The following is a 23,634-nucleotide window of genomic DNA, read 5'->3' as shown; positions in this document are numbered from 1 at the left end:
AGTACCCTTTAGGCTCTCCAAGTACTCGAGTCTAAGAACAAGTATATCTGATGCCATCCTTCAATGAAAGATGAGGCTGTGGAGATCCAGAAAGAGGATATGGTGTTATAATGTATCCAGCTCATCAATAATGGGCACTACAACCCCAGATGCCCGGATCAATGTTTGCTTTTTCACTGTTCAACTACTCCCTCCTTTGAATGGGCAGTCATGAGACCCATGACTTTCAGGATCTCTAAGTACAGATAACTTCATAATTCACAGGGGTGCAATTTAGCTTTGTGATCAGAGTTTCAGCTTCCAGTTTGTCTTGGATCAGGTCTGTACCCTATCTCTCTGAGAAACAAGCATATAGGACAGGGATAAATGACTACAGCTTAGGGTAATAAAAATAGCTTTTCAAGACTCCATACTCTCTGACCTTCTCATATCACAGAATTTGTGACTCCACACATAGAGGAGGGAGGTACTTTTTACATTCCAATGAGATGGTGTTGGAGGAGCTCATCAAGATGTGACTACCAGTTGACCCATGAGCTGGACTCAAATAATTGGAGGCCCTGCACTCCTCCCATGACATTGGGATGTTTGCTCTGCATGCCCTCTCCACTCCCAGAAGCTACCCCAAGGATACAACCTTGAGATAGCAATGTGGTAATGAAAGTATCTGGAATGTGTGTATAACTGAACCCAGGCAAGGCCCCCTGTATATATGACTGAACCCAGTCAAGATCCCTATATACACTTTAGCATTTGGCAGGCATGTGCAGAAATCTCATCTTGCAGCTGCCCAACAGAAACCTTGTGAGCAAGTTCCTTTGCTTCTTAAGCATGTCCACTACCAAATCTGGAGTGGGCTGCCTCCTTTTTCAGTGTTTCCCTGCCCTTGACATAAGGTTCCCATTTTAAGTTACACCCTGGAAGCTCCCTGAGAAGCTCATACCCAGAGGTGGCACCATGAAACTTCTGATCCTAAAGTAAGTATTGCTTATTTGTTTAATTGAAGAAAGGGAGTAACAGGTTTCCTATTAGGAAATTTTTTAACACAGAACAAGTGATCAATTTGTGCTTTGCTTTATATGTATTGGATACTTAATAAATAATCACTTAATGGATGACACATTAATGTTACCAAAAACACCCATTTAATGTAATAAATAGTCTAATTTAGAAGTGGGAGATAGATGAACCACAAGCTGTGGGGATCCATGTAACTCTAGAACCTGGCTATTCTGAAGAATCTCCTGGGAAGAATTTGATAAAGGGAAACTCTTCAACTCCACACCAGACTAATTGAATCAGAATTTCCACAGCTGATGCTGAGAATTCAACATTTACAAAAACTCCAGGTAACTCTGATGATTATCAAATCAACCCAAGTGAGCTCTTGCCGTAGTTTTCAAAGCAAAAGATTCTAAGTTAAATGATGGAATCAGCTGTGGCAGTCAGTTATAATCCTCCATGACATATAACACCTCCTAGCATCAATGTAAGTGAGACCAGCTGTCTCTTTTCTTCCTCCAACTATTTCTTCTGGTTTGGACTTTACTTATTCATCCATTGAACAAATTACTAAATGACTGCCATGCTAGACCTGGGGATATAAGAGTGAACACAATATAAATTTCCATTTGATCATGGACCTTGTAGATCTCAGTCACTGAAGAACCACAGGAGATTTACCCAGGATTCTTTCCTGCATTTAAAGCTGAATTTTTTTTTCATTGAATCTCTTTACTTTTCACACTTGCTACAGACAAGTATTTTTGAGTTCCTGGCCCAAGTGTTGGAAAGTAACCACATCCAACAGCTCTTAAATTTACATCTCCTCCATTCCAAATAATAGCCAATTCCAGAAGAATATCACTGGTACATTTTGGGTTGGGTAGCTATCCTGGACCAGCCACTATGGCCTGGATGAGAGAGGTCACAAAACAGGGTCACAGTTGCTCTAATGTAACCATATCATCAAAGAATAGTTGGGTCATTCCATTAGAAAGGCATGAGAGACACACATTTCAATACATTTCACCACACTTTTCTGAGAGTAATTCGTGCACATCAGAGCATGAATGCTGTGCCATTCATTTGGACTGCACAAACTGTTATTCTACTTATTGTCTGAATTTTAGCTCTGTTCATATAATTGAGTTATTGTTGTCATTCTTTCATTATTCACTCATAAAACATTTATTAGGCGTTGATCTTGTCCAGGTCCTGAGGATAAGAAGAAGAAACATAGCGCTGTTCCTCTTGGAGCTCACAGTTTCATGAGAGAGACAAAGATATAGACACATAATGATAATTAAGTGGGATAGAGGCATGCACCAAGTACCAAGGAAACACAAGAGAGTTAGGGAATTCTACACAGATTTCCTTAAATGGGTCTTAAAATATCCAAAGGAGTTTTCGAGGTTAAGTAGGTTGAGGGGGCTCCAAAACAAAGCATATTATAAAAACAAAGTTAAGGTCTGTGTACTAGAAGGAAGTTTCAGGGTTGAGAGTTAAAGTAGTAACTCTAACTAGATTAGTCACTACATAATTAACTTCCCAGCACTGCCACTTAAAAACTGTGTAAAACTGGTCAACTTACTAAAATTTTATGTACTTATAGGATTATTGTGAGGATTAACTTTTCTAATGCATGTAAAGGGTTTAGGCACATCTTGAGTGCTTAACAAATGATTTATTATTATTAGTGTTATTGTTATCATCATCATCATCCTGTCAAATGGATGTGCTACTCCTGGGTGTGTTTGTTTTACTTATGAGAGGAGAACCCTTTGTTTTTTAATCATCATTCCACAGAGATGGTGATTTAGACTTGGCCCAGGGTACAAAGAAGTAAATTCAAAGATCACAGGCATCATGTTGCTGACAAGGTCATGGTAGATCTCATGGGACAAGTGGAGGAAATTCCGATGTAACGTAACTCCCACAAAGGCACATGCTGCTTTTGCCTCATTGCAGACTTTGATCATGAAGATTCAATTCTGCTTTGATTAGTAAAAGACTCACTAGCTACACATGTCATTCTGCCCAATCCCCAGCGTAAGACTATAAACCAGAATCCAATTACATTCGTCCAGAGAAGTATTTGAAAACATGAACCAATCTTGAAAACCACAGCACACCACATGGAGAGCTACATTCCAACTTTAGAACAATTCCCTACATTTTCTTATGACTTAGGCTCAAGAGATGAGATCAATGCCTCCTTAGGTTTTGTAAGAAATTACAGGATTCTTCCTATTCCTTCTTCTCCTTTCTTTATCACTTCAATCAATCACCACCAATGAGGACGGTAACATTAAGAATCAGAATATCCATCACAAGCCATATTCTTTGCTGATTCTATTCATACTTTCCTCAGGCTTGGCCCAGCATTCCTACTTTTTCAGACTTGCTTCTTCCACACAAATAATGTTCTCCCTGCTAACATCAGCCAGTCACTGTACAGGTGGGTGGGAAGGCAGATATGAAAGTTGTAGTCTCTGTCCCTAAGTGGACGGTCCCTGTCTGATAGCACAGCCAGATGATTAAAGATAGACACAGTCAATGTAGTACAAACCAGCCCAAAGCTGGCAAAAATAGATGCTCAACAAGTTTTCAACTGATAGACCTTTACTTGCTACACTGAACCACACAAAACTAATTGTATTTCACTAGTTTAACATTCAAAAAACAGCAATTATATATCATTCAACCTAATATAGGTTCCGATAACATTAAGCATTGGGTATTTTGAGAGTACAGTCGTATGAGTGCATGGACCAAGAAGCTGCTTCTTTAAAATTCAGTTTTATTTTTTTCCTGATTAGTAAAGCAATACATCAGAGAAGAATGGTGAAGAATGATTCAATAGTACAATCTCTCCATTTCCGTGGTCACTCTTTTCCAATCCAACATCCTCTTACCTGGACTATGCAAAAGCTCCCTAAATTGTCTCTCCATTTCTATTCTTCTCCAACCTCTTTCTACACAATCCAGATTGAATGACCTTTCAGTATCTCAGAGCAGATAATGTTCCTCAGCTACTTCAAATCTGTTAATGGTGACCAGTTGTACTTCAAAGAAAATGCAAACCCCATAAAGATACCAGCAAGATCTTCCATCTGTTAGCTCTTTAACTCTTTTCCTGCCATTGTACCACTCATTAAACAACTCCAAGCACAGAGACGCTCATTTTCACTTCCTCCAACAAGATTTTTTTCTTGTTTTGAGGAAGATAAGCCCTGAGCTAACATCTCTTGCCAATCCTCCTCCTTTTCCTGAGGAAGACTGGTCCTGAGGTAACATCCATGCCCATCTTCCTCTGCTTTATATGCGGGGTGCCTACCACAGCATGGCTTGGCAAGTGGTGCCATGTCCACACCCGGGATCCGAACCTGCGAACCCCGGGCCACTGAAGTGAAATGTGCACACCCAAGTGCTGAGCTGCTAGGCCGGCCAGCCAGCCCCACAAGAACAAGCTTATTTTTTTAACTGTAACTCAGGCTTCAGAGAAAATTTTCTTCGAACACAGCAAAAGAATTATATTAATTTCAACTCTATATCAAAATCTTATTAAATAGCTGTCATCATTATTACTCATGCAGTACCAACAAAAAGCAAAGAAATATGCCATTTTTATTAATCTTATGTTAAAAGTATCTTCTCCTTCAGGTGATTTGAATATTTTGGAGGTGGCTTCACCTTCTCTCCTTTGTGATTTTGTCTTTGCTCTACTGTTTTCTGGTTTGGTTTATTTTTTGGCCCAGAATCAATCTGACAAAGGGCATTTAATAAGTCCTGGTGTGCTGATCCTTTCCTGCCCCATGCCACCTATATGATCCCTGCTGTCATTCTATCTTCCTCTGACCTGTGCATAGATAGAGTAGGTTGTCTAGATTTCAGAGCTCACATCACATCTGCCTTGCATGCTACAACATCATCTGCAGCAATGAGTATTTGAGAAAAAAAGTTATGAGTTCAGGTTCAAACCATATGTATGTGGCCTATCAAGAGTATCTGAGATAAGAACCTGCCTTGTAAGAATTTTTAGCTGGATGTTTCTTGGGCACAGGGATCAACACATAAGAAACAATAGAACATTTGGCCCAGAAAATATTTAACATCTATTGTAAAAATGCAAAGCCTCAGGAAATAGCTATCAAATACAAAAATCTTAACTGGAAGGTAGGAAACTTTGGAGGAGAAGCATGAGTCTTGTATCAGAAGACTTATGGGTGTGTTTTCATGTAATAGGCTGTGTAAATTTAATGAAGTGTCTCTCTGAACCTGTTTACTCAGCTATAACCTAGCCCCAAACCTACCCCCAAAGAAGGTTAAACGTATGTGAAAGAGTTTTGTAAACTCCGAAACACCTTGCTGTGATGATGAGGATGTAGATGATGAAGTGTTTGCTATGGGGCAAGCACTGGGCTAAACATTTTAAATATGTTATATCAATTAATTCTCACCAAACTATCTATTAACTAGATTCTACTACAATCTCCATTTTATAGAAGACATTCGGAGAAGTTACAAATTTTTCTCAATGTCACATACCCTGTTTAATTGGGGAACTGAAATTTGAAACCAAATCTATCTACCTCCATAGTTAATGCTCAACTCCCATGCTATATTTCCTATCAAAAGCTGTTGCTTTTTGGAAATACTTTTATTAAAATGTTGCTGACCCTGGCTTATTGAATCTGAGTACAGACTAAGTCAATAACTTATCCCATGTGTGACATTGGGGTGGGTCGTAATAGCTCTGTACCTCACCTGTTAAAGGGTTGAACTCTATGCTTTCTCAGGTTCATTCCTTCTAGGTCATTTGACATTCTACAATCTTTGTTTCAGTTAGTTTGCTTGAAATAGTTCACAATGTAATTAGCAATCCAAGTCACATTGACTGTATTCCAAATAAATAGAGGAAACTACAGATAGAAGTGGGTTAAAGGGGAAAGATCTCTAAGGGATACAGCAGGTAAAGAAGGTTTGTTGGAGAAGGTGGGCCTGAACTATTTATTATTTTCCTCCATAGTCACTATATTTACAAAGATTTTGTTTTTGCTTAAGGTAATGTGGTGGCATGGTGGAGTAAAAGTTTGCAATTACAGGCCCTTCATTTGAGAAGAGGAAGCCAGTAAGCCACAGAGAAAGGCAGACAGGGAGAAAAGTCAGTGGCCTCATGTTTACTGTAGACCACCACAATGTAGGGACAGCATTTTGCCATCATCAATGAGTCAGCTAGAATTTGTAGCCAAATGCTCAAGAGTTTCTCGGAGTTTAGTCTTCTTTCCTTGATGAGGCCTATGGGGACCTTATCCATTCACTCCATCCTTACTATTGTGGACATGTGCATGTAAGGCAGAGATTCTCCACCAGCGGTGATTGTATCCTCAAGCTAACAACTGACAAATATTTAGGGAACCAGATTGAATATCATGACTTTGTGGGGAAATAAGGAGAGTTTTCTATGGACATCTAGAGGGTAGAGGTCAGGAACACTGCTGAACATCCTACAATGCTCAAGACAGCCCCCTCACCCATCAGCAATAAGGAATTATCTGGCCCAAAATGTCAGTAGTGCTAAAGTTGAGGAACTCTGATATAAGGGAAGAGGAATCACAAGAAAGCAAAATCAGCTAAACTCACTAATGTCAGCTATGAATAAAATATTCATATTTCTACTTTCTCTTGCACTCCAATAACAAAAGGAACAGAGAAGAAAGCACCTCTACTTACTAGGTCAACTCAGCCAAGGTTTTTTTCAGGAAGGGAAAAGTTAAACTGAGTATGAGATTGATTTTCTAATAACTTCTTATTTTCAGAGGATAAGACTCACAAGAGATGCAAAAATTATAGTATAGAGTTCTCATGTACCCTGAAACTAGCTTCTCCTTCTCCCAGTACTGACATGTTACATAACCATAGTCCATAGTCGAAACCAGAAAATCGACCATGATGTTATACTCTTAACTCAGCTGCAGACATTATTTTGACTTCATCAGTATTTACATGCCCTCTTTTTCTTTGTTTGTTTTGGTATACAGTTCTATAACATTTGATGACATAGCCTCAAGAAACTACCACCATAATGAGGACATGGAACTGTTCCATCAATACAATAAAACTCTCTCATGAGTTGCTACTCAATAGTCACATCCTGACTTCTTAATCAGTTTGGTTGACCCTATGTGAAAAATTAGTACTTTTAATAAAACTAGAAACATCTGGATCTGCCGATTAATGATGTGAATATGAAATCATACAAGGTAATTTATTTGACCTCTGCAATCTGTTACAAACTGTAACAAACAATAGTTCCCACTTCACACTTTTTTGGGGAATTGCTAGTATATACAAAACAGTTAATACAATGCTCAGACACAGTGACTATTTAATTAATCTTTTCTATTTTTAGGAGAAAATGGCAAGTAGAGAGTGAAATAAAAGATAAGTGAGGTTTGGATACCTGGTGACAAATAATGCATTGACAATAAAAAAGATGTCAGGAGAATGAGCTATTTTAGAATAAGTTTCAATCAGTTTTGAGGCAAATTGAGTATAATTTGCTAACTGTCATCTAGCAGGTATGAGGAAATAAATATTTAGATCTGTACTGATCCATTGCACTAACCACTAGCCATATGTGGCTATTTACATTTAAATTTGAATTCATGAAATGAAATTAAAAATTCATTCCCAGTAACCACATTTCAACACTAGCCACATTTCATGTCCTCAATAGGTACATGAGACTAGTGCCTATTTTACTGGACAGCCCAGATGTAGAACATTGCCATCATGGCAGGAAGTTCTAGTAGACCATGCAGATAGATCCTCAGACCTTCAATCATCCTTTTAACATACTTGAACTTTTTTATAATATTACATATTTTGTCTTGTGTGTTTTAAAAGCCTTTCCAAGGAGAAGTGCATAGGCTTTACCAGATTGCCAAATATGATTTAGAGCCACAGTGAAAGATCTGAACTAGAGGCATGCACCTTGAGAAACCCTTGTGGTGAAGTAATGAGAGGCAACACTGTTGCACCAGGAGAGAAGGTACATGCGAAGGAGGCAGAATCTTAGGAAATGCTCAAGTGATGGGAGGAGAAGCTGATGAATGGCTGAATAAGGCAAAGCACCAAGAGAGTTCAGGATCCAGAAGCCAGAAGAGGAAAGAGTTGTCTGGTTAACTGGGCCAGATGCTACATGGAGATTAAGAGGGGGAATACTAAGCAGGAACTCCTGGTTTGAGCATCTAAGCAGTCATGGTAAATCAGGGGAGAAGTTTCTGTGGTTAATGGGAATAGTAGCCATTTTACATGGATGTAACTGAGTTCTTAGGAATGGTAGGAGTACTTGAAGACTGTTTTTGTCAGGAAGTTGCAGAGTGAAGGAAAAGATCAGAAGGTAGCTTGAAGATATAGAATGAAACATTTTTTAATGGCCCTGTGGTTATCTAGAGACAAAGGAGAAAGAGCTGATAGTTGGGGAAATGCCAAGAATGTTATATTAGCTGTGAGACAGAGGGCACGAGAATAGACTGTTATAGGCAATGATTCTCCACTTGCCCTTCATGTCTATGTCAAGGAACCCCCAATCTGGAGCCATCCCTGGAAGATAGATTAGGCTACAAGGCAGTGATTGTGTATCAGTATCAGCTCTGCAGGGAAAATCTTTCATTTGGGAATCTCCATTTCCAATAATTCTGTTCCAGGGCGTTTTCCTTCTTCAAAACTCAGCCTAAGGACTCCTCCATCGAAGCTTCCCTGAATTCCTAAAGACAGTTTGCGCCCTCTCTTTTCTGTGATATCATAATATCCTATAAATTCTTCTCTCTCACCTTGAACCAAGACACTTGAGGGGTTAGTGTTTTGTCCTGTTCTTATTGGTATCCTCAAATCTAGCTTGTAAAGGAACCTTGGCAAATATTTGTTGACTTAATAAACTAATGAACATTATGTCTATATATTTCTCCCTTTAGCCTTTCCAAAAGCCTTCTTGAAAAACCTGTTCCCTCTTTGCTGAGGGGAATTCCCTTTACCAGCTTGGAATTACTAAGGCCAAGAAGGGGAAAACTAATGACATTTACAACCAACAACCAAATGTAATGATTGACAAATCCCATGTCACTCAAACAAACTAAGCATGAATATTTAACACTAGCCATACTGAATTACCTATGGTCAATTAACAGAGGATCAAGGAATCCTACAGACAAGGGATCAATTTCCAATTCAGGCCCTCGCTAAATATAAGATCCAGAATGACCTTAAGTGCCAAATAGGCCTTCAATTTACTCATCTCTAAGATGAGAATGAAAATACCTACCTGTATATTGTGAAGAAGAAAAGAAAATAACAGATGTGAAAGACATAGCCAAGAGTAGAAACTCCATAAATTTTAGCTGAATATATCTGTCATCCTGAGTGTCTAATCCAGGAGATACTGTTTGTGAATAATGCTCCAATGAATAGATGGTGCATATATCTGTTTGAATTAGTGTTCTCATGTTCTTAGAATAAATACCCAGAAGTAGAAGAGCTAGACCATAGGGGTTTCCTATGTTCAGTTTTTTGAGAAATCTCCATGCTGTTTTCCACAGTGGCTGCACCTGTTTGCATTCCCACCAGCATTGTATGAGGGTCCCCTTTTGTCCACAGCCTCTCCAATACTTGATAGTTTGTTTTCAATAACAGTCACTCTTGCTACAAATGAAGTACCTGAGCAACCAAATAAGGTCACTGGCAAACCTGAAACTCAGTCCCAGAACTTTGGCCACTCATTCATGCATGTATGCAGTTATTCAATAAATATTTACTGAGAATCTAATCCTAGGCCAGACTCTACAAATACAGTGACAAACCAATCAGGCAAAATTGTGACCCTCCAGGACCTGATAATTTAATTTATTGCTCTATCCTCTAACCATTCTCCTATCTTCCTTGACAAGTTGAACAGAAAATAATCTTGGGTATTCAGGTTTTCTTTTTCAGGATTAGGTCTCCATTTCTCCATTCTCTTCATGAGACAACACAGTAGCTGAAAGCACAAGAGTAAGTGATTTTGAGGAGGCTGTAAGAATATGAGGCTATGCTGCCCCCCTTAAATCCTGCTCATGGGAAGGCCAGGGTCAGTCAATCACCAGCTGTCAGGAGACCAACTGAGTGCTGCGAGCCTCTGTGACTAAAGCAGTCCTTCCTGAATGTCTGCAATGAAACCATGAGATGCTTCAAAGTCAAAGCACCACTAACTCATTGGGATGTATTTCAAATAAACTTTGTTGAAATGATAAGGCACCTGGGCCTTGATAACAACGGTCTTTTAAATGACGTTTACAAAAAAAACAAATAAACAAAATGAAGTGAAGCCCAGGGAGCTGAGAGAATAACTAACAGGGCCAGGCACCCATCTTCTTGAGCAAAAATGGAAACATATAAAATAATAATAACAGCAGCTACCACATCTACTGAGTACCTCTGGGTATTTGGGCCTAGCCTAGATTCTCGCCATATATAACATTATTTAATCATCTCTACAAACTTATGAGTATAGTTTTTATTCATCTTTTTTTATATAATAAGAAAGCTGAGGTGCAAGGATAATGAGAATCCAATGCAAGAATACCCAGCTTGGATATTTCTGGCTCCAAAGTTTATGTTGTTTCCAGCATTGTAAACAGCCTCCCTGCCTCCAAAATAACAAAAGTAAGGATGTTTTAAAGGAATGGGTAGCTATCATTATTGTCTACTTGGTGTCCAGGCAGGCACAGACAGAAAAATAGTAATTACCCAGCCCCTGCTACGCACCAAGTGCTGCCAATGGTAACGCCAGTGGAGGCATGTGTAGGTCTTCAGCTATCTCCCTCAACACATGCACACACCAGTGAATCAGCATTGTGTGATATGACAAAATGACATTATCTCATGATTACATAAGGTGCCAGCCAACTCCTATGGGTAAACATTTTACATGCCCACAACAAAATTCAAACCAGATTGTTGTTCTCAAACTTCACTTACACTGAAATTCTGGTTCTATCCTGAATTTATGCATTTAAACCACCAAATGTACCAAATGTATATATCTTGGATTTGTGAGACTCCCATACAAAAATCCTGGAAACTACTGAGGGTTTTTGTGTAAATACCAACCACTTATGTTAATTTACTGTAATCCTGAAAATTGTGCTTGATCTTTCATTTTATAGATGGGAAAACTAAAGCCCAAAGAAAAAAGGCAATTTGCATGATGTTCTACAGTTAATAAGCAGTTAGAACTGAAATAGGAACCCAGACAGATCTAGATCCAAAATCCATGCTTTTCCTTTCTTTCTTTGGTACTGTACTTTATTTTTCCAAAAAGAAAACTTGACTTTCTCAAATTATAAAAATAATATATGTTTACTTGTAGAAAATTTGGGACATATCATAAAGAATAATGAAGAAAAAACTTCAATAATACTATAATCCAAAGAGAATTAATGCTGACACTTTGGTGTTTTCCCTTCCAATCATACACTTTACATAGAAGATTACCAGCAGATTTTTTTCACATGTTATATTGCAAACATGATTCCATGCCATTATAAATTTTATAAAGCTTTATTTTTGATATCTATATAATAATCTATCTATCAATCTATCTATCTAAAATAAATCAGCCTTCTTCCTTATTGTTAGACATGTAGGTAGTTTCTGATTTTTAGCAATCATACATAGCACTGGAATAAAACCCTTAGTACATAAATCTTGGCCTGAGTTACTTGCTGAAACCCTTGGCACTGATTCCCAAATACTAGAATGGACTTTTTCTATTATTTCATGCTGCTTCTTTCCTTAAAATTAAGACCTTTCCCTCCATCCCTACCCCATCCCCAACCACCATGGAATGTCTCCTTCTGTCTCCTTTGTAAATGACTCAGTCAAGTTCTAGACATAGGGAAATCTCTAGAGCTTAGGTTTCCTGAACAGAGTTTAAAGAGTTGGGATTTGGAATCAGAAAATGTGAATTCATGCACCAGTGTTCTTCTCATTGACCGAGTGACTCTGACAGTTACCTTAGATCTTAGGCCTTAGTTTTCTCACCTGGAATATGGCGCACTAATAGCACTTTCCTGAAAAGATCAATGTGAGAATTAAATCAGATAAAGCATGCCACAGGGGCTGAGTAAATCATCATGTGTTCTAGAAAATGTCAGTTGCTATTAACTTTAGGCATACTGACAATTTAGTGGGCTTTGAAAGGGAAACAAAATAGATAAAGTAGTGTATTGTTGATGTTGTCTTTTGGTAAACCCACACATGTTGAATTAACAAATCTGAATGTCTTCATTCACTGGCAGGTCAGAGAGTGGTGAGTCCAACCCAACATGAAACAGAGCAGGGGAGTCATGTGACACTCCACAACATTCAGTCCAACTGCCATTGGCCCCAACTCTATCCTAAGAGATATTTAATGATGCAGGAGCATGTTAGTAAGAGAGGAGCACCAAGGGAGAGAAGTCAAGAGAGACAAGTCCTACCTCCCAGGAGGGAAGATGGTTCAGACTCCATCAGGGAAGAATAGACTCAGGAGAGACAGAAAGTTACAGGCTAGGAAGTTGTTCACTCTTGGGTGCATCAGGAGACAACTAAGCTAAAACATTTTCTGAGTAGGTATCATACTTCAATTGAATGAAAGGAGAGAAAAAGGTCATTTTAATGATACAATCAGAGGTTAGGAGTAGAAGTTTTGAGAGTCAACCCAGAAATCCCAAGGGTTCAATGATGATGAAGTTTGAAGAAAAACATGAGGGCAGTGGGAGTCTTGTAGGAAAGAGACAGCCCTATCTAGGTGAGAAGCATCAGGGGAACTTGAAACCAGAGGCAAATGAGAAAGCCAAGGCTTCTATGAAGCAAGAGGCAAATGGGGACTGTTGTGAGAAGCTCAGACAAATCCTCAACAGGTACAGCTGGCAGGAGATACAGAAACACAATCAGAAGGCTGAACAGTGGATAGTGATCTGTCGCAAGGTCTACGATGTTACTGGCTGGGCCAACAGGCATCCAGGTGGCCACCGCGTCCTCAATTACTGTGCTGGGGAAGATGCTACGGTAAGGAAATCAAATCTCTGCCCTGTCTCTGGACTGGGTTTTGGATGAACTCAGACGTTGATGGCTACTATGTTTGTGTATTCTGGGTTTTGTTTTGTTGTTGATGTTTCATTTTGTTTTCCAGTAGAGTCACTGTTTTGTTAGAAGAAATTTACAAATAGGTGAATAATATCCAGACAAATATGTCTCTCCACAAGTAGAAATTTCTCAGACCCATTTCATTGGAAATTCTAAAACAAAGACAGCAGTTCGTCTGTTAGGCATCAAATGTCATTAATAACAATGAGGAAAACCTACAATGACATAGGCTTTTAGAATTTGCAGAGCTTTCTTGTGTCCTGTAGGTCATTCAGTGTAATACACGCAATACACCCCACTTTTACAGAAGAAAGGAAAATCAGAGACATTAAAAAACTGGCCCATTTGTTTATTTTTTCTTTTGTTTAACTTGCCTGGTCAGACATGGTACTTGAAAATACGCTAAGACCGATGTCAAAGAGCAAACTGCCTGTGTTTTCTTCTAGAAGTTTCATGGTTTTGGGTCTTACATGCAAGTCTTTTATCCATTTTGAGTTGATTTTTGTTCATGGTGTAAGGGAATGGTCTACTTTCATTCTTTTGCACGTGGCTGTCCAGTTTTTCCAACACCACTTATTGAAGAGATTCTTCTTTCTCCATCATATGCTCTTGGCTCCCTTATTGAATATTAGCTGTCCATAAATGTGTGGGTTTATTTCTGGGCTCTAGATTTTGTTCCATTGATCTGTGTCTGTTTTTGTGCCAGTACCATGCTGTTTTGGTTACTATGGCTTTGAAGTATAATTTGAAATCAGGGAGTGGGATATCTCCAGCTTTGTTTTTTTTTCTCAGGAATCCTTTGGCTATTCGGGATGTTTTGTTGTTCCATATAAATTTTAGGAATATTTGTTCTATTTCTGTGAAAAACATTGAAACGTTGATAGGGATTGCATTGAATCTGTGTATTGCTTTAGGAAGTATGGACATTTTAACGATGTTAATTCTTCAAATCCAAGAGCATGGAGTATCTTTCCATTCCTTTGCGTCTTCTTCAATTTCTTTCAACAAAGTTTTATAGTTTTTGGTGTACAGATCTTTCACCTCTTTGGCTAAGTTTATTCCTTGGTATTTTATTCTTTTTGTTGCAATTATAAATGGGATTGCATATTTAATTTCTCATTCTTCTACTTTGTTGTTAATGTATAGAAATATACCCTAATTTTGTAACTTGATTTTGTATCCCGTGACTTGACTGTATTCCTTTATCCTTCCTAAAAATTTATTAGTGGATTCTTTAGGGTTTTCTAGGTAGAAAATCATGTCATCTGCAAAGAGTGACTGTTTCACTTCTTCTTTTCCAATCTGGATCCCTTTTATTTCTTTTTCTTCCCTGATTGCTCTGGCTAGGACTTCCAATACTATGTTAAAAAGAGTGGTGACAGTCAGCATCCTTGTCTGGTTCCTGTTCTTAAAGGGATAGCTTTCAGTTTTTCTCCATGGAGAATGATATTTGCTGTGAGTTTGTCATATATGGCACAGCAAAGGAAACAATCAACAAAGCAAAAAGACAACCTAATAATTGGGAGAAGATATTTGCAAACCATATATCAGATAAGGGGTTAATATCCAAAATATAAAAAGAACTTATACAGCTCAGCAACAAAAAACCCAACAACCCAATTAAAAAATGGGCAAAAGATCAGAACAGAGATTTCTCCAAAGAAGATATACAGATGGCAAACAGGTATATGAAAAGATGATCAACATCATTAGCTATCAGGGAAATGCAAATCAAAACTACAATGAGGTATCAACTCACTCCAGTCAGAATGGATAGAGTTAACAAGACAGGAAATGACAAGTGTTGGAAAGAATGTGGAGAGAAGGGACACTTGTACACTACTGGTGGGAGTGCAAGCTGGTGCAGCCACTATGGTAAGCAGGATGAAGTGTCCTCAGAAAACTAAGAATAGATCTACCATATGAGCAAGGTATCCCAATGCTGGGTATTTATCCAAATAACTTAAAACACAAAGGCATATAGTTACATGCACCCCTATGTTCACTGCAGCACTATACACAATAGCCAAGTCTTGGAAGCAACATAGGTGCCCATCATGGGACAAACGGATAAAGAAGATGTGCTATACACAAATGATGGAATACTATTCAGCCATAATAAATGATGAAATCTGGCCATTTGTGACAACATGGATGGTCCTTGAGGGTATTATGCTGAGTGAAATAAGTCAGAGGGAGAAAGGCAATTACCATATGATCTCACTCATATGTAGAAGTTAAAACAACAACAAACAAACACATAGCAACAGAGAATGGATTGGTGGTTACCATGGGGGTAAGGGGGAGGGCAAACGGGGTGACTAGGTTCACATGTGAGTGGTTGGACTATAGTTAGTTTTTGTGTGGTGAACATGTGTAATCTACACAGAATTCAAAATATATTATGATGTACATCCAAAAGCTATATAATGTTATAATCCAATAATACTGCAATTAAAAAATAAATAAAATAAATTTAAAATATAAAATGATAAAACTGCAGTATCTGTGAAACACAATAAAGTAAAGTGCAGTAAAAAAGAAAAAGAAGAAAGTCTGGCCCAAGGTCACCTAGCAGCTGAGCTCAGAATCAAAACCTTTATTTTTCTTAAACTCTAGTTTTTCCACTTTTCTTCACTGCTTATCCTCATCACTCTCCCACATCAAAATGGCTAACTTAAAAAAATATTGTAACATTTATTGGATGCCTAGGATAACCTGGATACACTGAAATGCATCACCTCACTTACACATCACCAGGAGGAAGATGGATATTATCACTATGTGACAGATGAGAAAATTAATGTTCAAAGAGGCATATATCACAAAGCCAGCAAGTAATAGTGCAGAGGGATCTCGTCAAGATGGCGGCATAAGCAAACTCTGAACTCATCTCCACCCGCGAACACAGCCAGGTTACAAATATTTTTGGAAAAATTACCCTGGATAGAAAACTGAAAACTGGATAAAAAGAAACTCCACAAAAAGGGACAATATATCAGAGAAGAATTGTGAAGAATGATTCAGTAGTACAATCTCTCCATTTCCATGATCACTCTTTTCCAATCCAACATCACCTCTTACCTGGACTATGCAACAGCTCCCTAATTGTCTCTCCACTTAAATTCTTCCCCAACCTCTTTGTACACAGTATCCAGAATGAATGTTCTTTCAGTATCTCAATGCAGATCATGTTCCTCAGCTACCTCAAATCTGTTAATGGTGACCAGTTGTACTTCAAATGAAAGGCAAATTTCATCAAGGTTCCAGCAAGATCTTGCATCTGTTACCTCTTTAACTCTTTCCATGCCATTGTACCACTCATTAAACAACTCCAGGCACACAGATGTTCATTTTCAGTTCCTCCAATAAGCTTTTTTTTTTTTCTTTTTGAGGAAGATCAGCCCTGAGCTATCATCTGCTGCCAATCCTCCTCTTTTTACTGAGGAAGCCCGGCCCGCAGCTAACATCTGTGCCCATTTTCCTCTACTTTATATGTGCACCACCTACCACAGCATGGCTTAGCAGGTGGTGCCATGTCTGCAACAGGCATCCGATCCACCACACCCTGAGCAGCCAAAGCGAAACGTGTGCACCCAACTGCTGCCCCACCAGGCCAGCAATACAACAAGCTTTCTTTTTTTGTTTTTTTAACTGTAGCTCAGGCTTCAGAGAAAGTTTTCTTTGAAGAATAACCAAAAAAAATGTGAATTTCGACTCTATATCAAAACGTTGTTAAATAGGCATTATCATTATTACTCATGCTTCACCAAAAAACCCAAAGAAATATGCCATTTTTATTAATCTTATGTTAAAAGTACATTCTCCTACAGGCATTTTGAATTATTGAAGGTGGCTTCACTTTCTCTCCTTTGTATTCTTGTCTTTTCTCCACTGTTTTTTGGTTTGGTTTATTTTTTGGCCCAAAATCAAAGTGACAAAGAGCATTTAATAAGCACTGGTCTGGTGATCCTTTCCTGCCCCACTCTGCCTGCATGATCCATGCTGTCATTTGATCCCCCTTCTGACTTTTGCATAGACAGAGTAGGTTGTCTAGATATCAGAGCTCACATCACATCTCCATTGCATACTAGAACATTGTCTGCATCAACGAGTATTTGAGGAAAACAAGTTATGAGTTCAGCTTAAATCCATATGTATGTGGCCTATCGAGGTATCTGAGATAAGAACCTGCCTTTTAAGAATATTTAGATGGATTTTTTGGGGGAAGAGGGATCAACATATAAGAAATAATAGAACATTTGGCCCAGCAAATATTTAACCCCTACTGTAAAAATGTTAAGCCTCAGGAAATAGCCATCAAATACAAAAATCATAACTGGAAGGTAGGAAACTTTGGAGGAGAAGCATGAGTCTTTTTTTTTATATAAATGAGTATTTGTTATATGTCGACTGCTTTTTCACTTTACAAAAGTAATGTAATAACACTTTAAAGCAGTTTCCCTGCTAATCCTTTTGGAGAGAGAAAACAGTTAACAAACATAATAAAACATGTACAATAACCATGATTTCAGAATTCTCAAAGTTTGATAGTTATGATCTTTCTTTTAAAATTCAAGTCTCCTCACTAAGATGCTTATTTTCCTCCTGGGAGATAAGCTCTTGGAAACCTCACACTAAAGGTGAAAGGTGGGTAACTCTGCACATAAAGAGAGGGACCTTCCTGGCAATATGACTTGAGGAGGTAGACAAATAGTGGTGAGATGCATCTCTGAGAAGCTGGAATTCGGGACACTCCAAATTCTGCTGATGTTTGACTCAGCCCACAGCATAAGTATTCTTCTCAGGCCATTTCCTTGACAGAGATCCCCTGTTGGAATAAGGTATCCCATGGATAAATTTAGGGAGTCAGAATGCTCAATTTCTGAATTTTCTCCTTCTGAACTGCTAAGATTTTATTTGCGGTGGGTATAGAAATGGGGTCAGTGTAGATCTTCTAATCTAATTAATCTATTTCAATCATCCTCTTTTATTTTGTCAGTAGGCACAGCTCCTTCAGCATACGTAATTGTTTTTCCAGATTTTCATCTTGCTTTTCATCAGAGGGCTGGGTTGTTTCATTTGCTTCACTCCTCATTCCACCTCTCCTTATCCAGCTGAGCATTGTGACGCCATACGCTTCACCCTTATATATTTTTTTTCATTTATTTGTTTATTTTAGGATGTCCATCATAATATATTTCGAATTCTGTGTAGATTACATCATGTTCACCACCCCAAAACTAATTATAGTCCATCCCCTCACATGTGAGCTTAATCACCCCTTTTGCCCTCCCCCTCCCCCCTTCCCCTATGGTAACCACCAATCCAATCTCCAATGCTATGTGTGTGTTTGTCATTGTTTTAATCTTCTACTTATGAGTGAGATCATATGGTATTTGACTTTCTCCCTCTGACTTATTTCATTCAGCATAATACCATCAAGGTCCATCCATGTTGTCACAAATGGACGGATTTTGTCATTTCTTATGGCTGAGTAGTAGTCCATCATGTATGAATACAACATCTTCTTTATCCATTAGTCACTTGATGGACACCTAGTTTGCTTCCATGTCTTGGCTATTGTGTATAATGCTGTAATGAACATAGGGGTGCAAGTATCTTTCTCCCTTTGTGTTTTCAAGTTCTTTGGATACATACCCAGCAGTGGGACAGCTGGATTATATGGTAGATCTATTCTTAATTTTCTGATTATACTCCATACTGCTTTCCATAGTGGTTGCACCAGTTTGAACTTCCACCAGCAGTGAAAAGCGTTCCCGTCTCTCCACATCCTCTCCAAAATTTGCTGTTTCCTGTCCTGTTAATTATAGCCATTCTGACTGGAGTGAGGTGATACCTCATTGTAGTTTTGATTTGCATTTCCCTGATAGCTAATGATGTTGAGCATCTTCTCATATGCCTGTTGGCCATCTGTATATCTTCTTTGGAGAAATCTCTGTTCAGATATTTTGCCCATTTTCTAATTGGATTGTTGGATTCTTTGTTGTTGAGCTGTATTAGTTGATCTGTTGATCTGTGTATCTGTTTTTGTGCCAGTACCATGCTGTTTTGGTGACTATGGCTTTGTAGTATATTTGTAAATAAGGAATGTGATACCACCTGCTTTGTTCTTTTTTCTGAGGAATCCTTTGGCTATTCAGGGTCTTTCGTTGTTCCATATAAATTTTAGGATTCTTTGTTCTATTTTTGTGAAAAGTGTTGTTGGAACTTTGATATTGATTGCATTGAAGCTATAGATTGCTTTAGGAAGTATGGGCATTTTAACAATGTTAATTCTTCCAGTCCAAGAGCACGGACTATCTTTGCATTCCTTTGTGTCTTCCTTGATTTCTTTCAACAATGTTTTATAGTTTTCAGTGTACAGATCTTTCACCACTTTGGTTAAGTTTATTCCTAGGTATTTTATTCTTTTTGTTGCAATGGTTAAATGGGATTGTATTCTTAATTTCTCTTTCTGTTACTACATTGTTAGTGTATAGAAACACAACGGATTTATGTATGTTGATTTTGTATCCTGCCACTTTACTGCATTCCTTTATTGTTTCCAAAAGTTTTTTTAGTAGAACTTTTAGGGTTTTCTAGATATAAAATCATGGATCTGCAAAGAGTGAGAGTTTCACTTCTTCTTTTCCAATGTGGATCACTTTTACTTTTTCTTGTCTGATGGCTCTGGCTAGGACTTCCAATACTATGTTAAATAAGAGTGGTGACAGTGGGCATCCTTGTCTGGTTCTTGTACTTAGAGGGATAGCTTTCAGTTTTTCTCCATGGAGAATGATATTAGCTGTGTGTTTGTCATATATGGTCTGTATTATGTTGGGATGTTTTTCTTCTATACCCATTTTATTTAGAGTTTTCATCATAAATGGATACTGTATCTTGTCAAATGCTTTCTCTGCGTCTATTGAGATGATCATGTGATTTTTATTCTTTATTTTCTTACTGGGGTGTATCACGTTGATAGATTTGTGGATGTTGAACCATCCCTGCATTCCTGGAATGAAACCCACTTGATCATGGTGTATTATCTTTTTAATCTATTGTTGTACTCGATTTGCTAGTATTTTTTTGAGGATTTTTGCATCGATGCTCATCAGTGAAATTGGCCTGTAACTTTCTTTTTTTGTGTTGTCCTTGTCTTTTTTTTGGTGTCAGGATAATGTTGGCTTCATCAAATGAGTTAGAAATCCTCCCCTCCTCTTCAATTTTTTGGAAGATTTTGAGAAGGATATGTATTAAGTCTTCTTTGAATGTTTGGTAGAATTCACCAGGGAAGCCATCTGGTCCTGGACTTTTATTTTTCGGGAGGTTTTTGATTGCTGTTTCAATCTCCTTACTGGTGATTGGTCTATTCAAATTCTCTACTTCTTCTTGGTCCAGTTTTGAAAGGTTGCATGTTTCCAAGAATTTATCCATTTCTGCTAGATTATCCAATTTGTTGGCATATAGCTTTTCATACTACTCTCTTATTATCTTTTGTATTTCTGAGATGTCTGTTATAATCTCTCCTCTTACATTTCTTTTTTTATTTATTGGAGCCTTCTCTCTTTTTTTTCTTGGTGAGTCTACCTAAGGGTTTGTCAACTTTGTTTACCTTTTCAAAGAACCAGCTCTTAGTTTCATCAATTTTTCTATTTTTTTTCTTAGTCTCTATTTTGGTTATTTTGCTCTGATTTGTATTATTTGCTTCCTTATGCTGATTTTGGGCTTTGTTTGTTGCTCTTTTTCCAGTACCTTTAGATACACTTTTAGATTATCTACTTGGGATTCTTCTTCTTTGTTGAGGTAGGCCTGAATTGCTATCAACTTCCCTCTTAGAACTGCTTTTGCTGTATCCCACAGATTTTGGCATGTCGTGTTTTCATTTTCATTTGTCTCCAGGAATTTTTTGATTTGCCCTTGTATTTCTTCATTGACTCAATCGTTGTTCAGTAGCATTTTGTTTAATCTACACATTTTTGTGGCTTTTCTGGTTTTCTTCCTGTAGTTGATTTCTAGTTTCATATCTTTGTGGTTCAGAAAAGATGCATGGTATTATTTTGATCTTCTTAACTTTATTGAGACTTGTTTTGTCACCAGCATGTGGTCAGTCCTGGAGAATGTTCCATGGGCATTTGAAAAGAATGTGTATTCTGTGGTTTTCGGATGGAATGTTCTGTATATATCTACTAAGTCCATCTGGTCTAATGTGTCATTTAAGGCCAGTGTTTTCTTATTGATCTTCTGTTTGGATGACGTATCCATTGGTGTAAGTGGAGTGTAATGTCCCCTACTATTATTGTGTTACTGTCTATTTCTCCTTTTATGTCTGTTAATACTTGCTTTATTTATTTAGGTGCTCCTATGTTGGCTGCATAGATATTTACAAGTGTTATATCTTCTTGCTAGATTGTTCTCTTTATGATTATGTAGTGCCCGTCTTTGTCTCTTGTTACAGTTTTTGTTTGAAAGCCTATTTTGTCTGATATGAGTATTGCTACCTAGGCTTTCTTTTCTTTGTCGTTTGCATGGAATATCTTTTTCCATCCTTTCACTTTCGGTTTGTGAGTGTCTTTAGGTCTGAAGTGTGTCTCTTGTATGCAGCATATATATGGGTCTTGTTTTTTTTTATCCAATTGCCCACCCCATTCCTTTTGATTGGAGCATTTAGTCCATTGACATTTAAAGTAGCTATGGATAAATATGTATTTATTGCCATTTTGTTACTTTTTTCCTTGGTGTTTTAGTAGTTCATCTCTGTTCCTTTCTTTTTCTCCTGCTCTCTTCCCTTGTTGTTTGATGGCTATCTTTAGTAATTTGTTTGTTTTCTTTTGTGTTACTTTTTTTCTTGCTTGTTATATGTTTCTGATTTGTGATTACCATGAGGATCCTATTTAATGCGCTATGCATATAACAGTCAATATTGAGTTGATAGACTCTTTAGTTTGTCCTCTTTCTAAAAGCTCTACTTTTTCACTCCCCTCCTCCCACATTATATATTTTTCAAAACATATAGAGTCTCTTGTTTAATGTGTGTCTAGCCATTACACTCTTATCATTGAAATAGGTGATTTTAGTACATTTGTTTTTTAACCTTCGTATTATCTGTACAGGTAGTTGATCTGCTGCCTGTACTCTATTTTTACCTTACAAACAATTTTATTGCCTGTTTTGTTGCTGTTGTTTTTTTGTTTTCTTGATAATTTTTTTATCTCTATTTGTCATCGTTGCTTTCCCACTTAAAAAAGTCCCTTCAGCATTTCTTGTAGAACTGGTTTCTTGGTGATAAACTCCTTTAATTTTGGCTTGTCTGGGAAGCACTTTATCTCTCCTTCCATTCTGAATGGCAACCTTGACGGATAGACTATTCTTGCCTGTAGGTTTTTCCTTGTAGCACTTTAAATATGTCATGCCATTCTCTTCTCACCTGTAGGGTCTCGGCTGAGAAGTCCTCTGATTGTCTTATGGGCTTCCCTTTATATGTCACGTGTCGCCTTTGTCTTGCTGCTTTTAGGATTCTCTCTTTGTCTTTAATTTTTGACAATTTAATTACAATATGTCTTGGTGTGGGCCTCTTTGTGCTTCCTGAACTTGGATGTCTGTTTCCTTCCTCAGGTTAGGAAAATTTTCATCTTATTTCTACAAATAAATTTTCTGTCCCTTTCTCTCTCTGTTCTCCTTCTGGGACCCCTATAATCTGAATGTTAGCATGCTTGAGATTGTCCCATAGTTCTCTTAGACTGTGCTCATTCTGTCTCATTCTTTTTTCTCTTTTCTGTTCTGCTTGGGTGATTTCCTCTAGTCTTTCGTCTAGCTTGCTGATCTGTTCTTCTGCTTCCTCTACTCTGCTATTGAGTCCCTCTAGTGAATTTCTCATTTCCAGTCTTGTATTCTTCATTTCTGATTTTTTAAATATCTTCCAGTTCTTTGCTGATGTGCTCACTGTGCTCATCCATTCTTCTCCCCATATCTCTGAGCATCCTCATGATATTTTATTTTAACTATTTGTCAAGCAGGACACTAGTTTCTGTGTCATTTAGCCCTTTTTCTGGGGTTTTGTACTGTTCCCTTGCTTCGAAAGTATTCTTTTGTCTCCTCATTATGCCTGTTTCGCTGTGCTGATTTCTATTTATTACGTGTGTTGGCTATGTCTCCTGATCTTGGAGAATTCGTCTTATGTATGAAATGCCTTACGAGGCCCCACAGTGTGCTTCCCTCTCATTACAAGTCTATAAGAACCAGGAGTGACCCCTTTGTGAGCTCCTTGTGTCCTTCTGCTGTGGCAGGCTTACTCCCACTGTAGGTACCCAGGGAGTCTAATCTTTCCTTCCCTGGCCAGCTGTTTGTAAATCTGGTTTGGGGAGCATCAGCACTGTTGGCTACAAAGTCTATCAGCACACTCCTATTATAATTTTCCTCTTCATCGGTTTGGTACCCAGTGTAGCTCATTGCTAGGCTCAG

At 38.0% G+C, this 23,634-nt stretch overlaps 1 protein-coding gene across 3 annotated transcripts in view; it reads left to right on the top strand.

Moving 5' to 3' along the window:
• Positions 1-12,472: 12,472 nt before the first annotated feature.
• LOC103563054 (fatty acid desaturase 2-like protein FADS2B) overlaps positions 12,473-23,634 on the top strand; it is a 45,898-nt gene continuing 34,736 nt past the window's right edge. Inside the window, exon 1 of one of the 3 annotated variants that reach the window (XM_070563909.1) lies at positions 12,473-13,092. The gene's annotated coding sequence lies outside the window, so the exon portion shown is untranslated. The remainder of the gene's footprint in view (positions 13,093-23,634) is intronic. The other 2 variants (XR_011523876.1, XM_070563910.1) reach the window with 2 other exon arrangements.

Source organism: Equus przewalskii, chromosome 11 (genome assembly GCF_037783145.1).
Source record: "Equus przewalskii isolate Varuska chromosome 11, EquPr2, whole genome shotgun sequence".
Classification (NCBI taxonomy): domain Eukaryota; kingdom Metazoa; phylum Chordata; class Mammalia; order Perissodactyla; family Equidae; genus Equus; species Equus przewalskii.
Note: the sequence above shows the minus strand (reverse complement) of the source record. Positions and strands in the feature narration are given on the sequence as shown.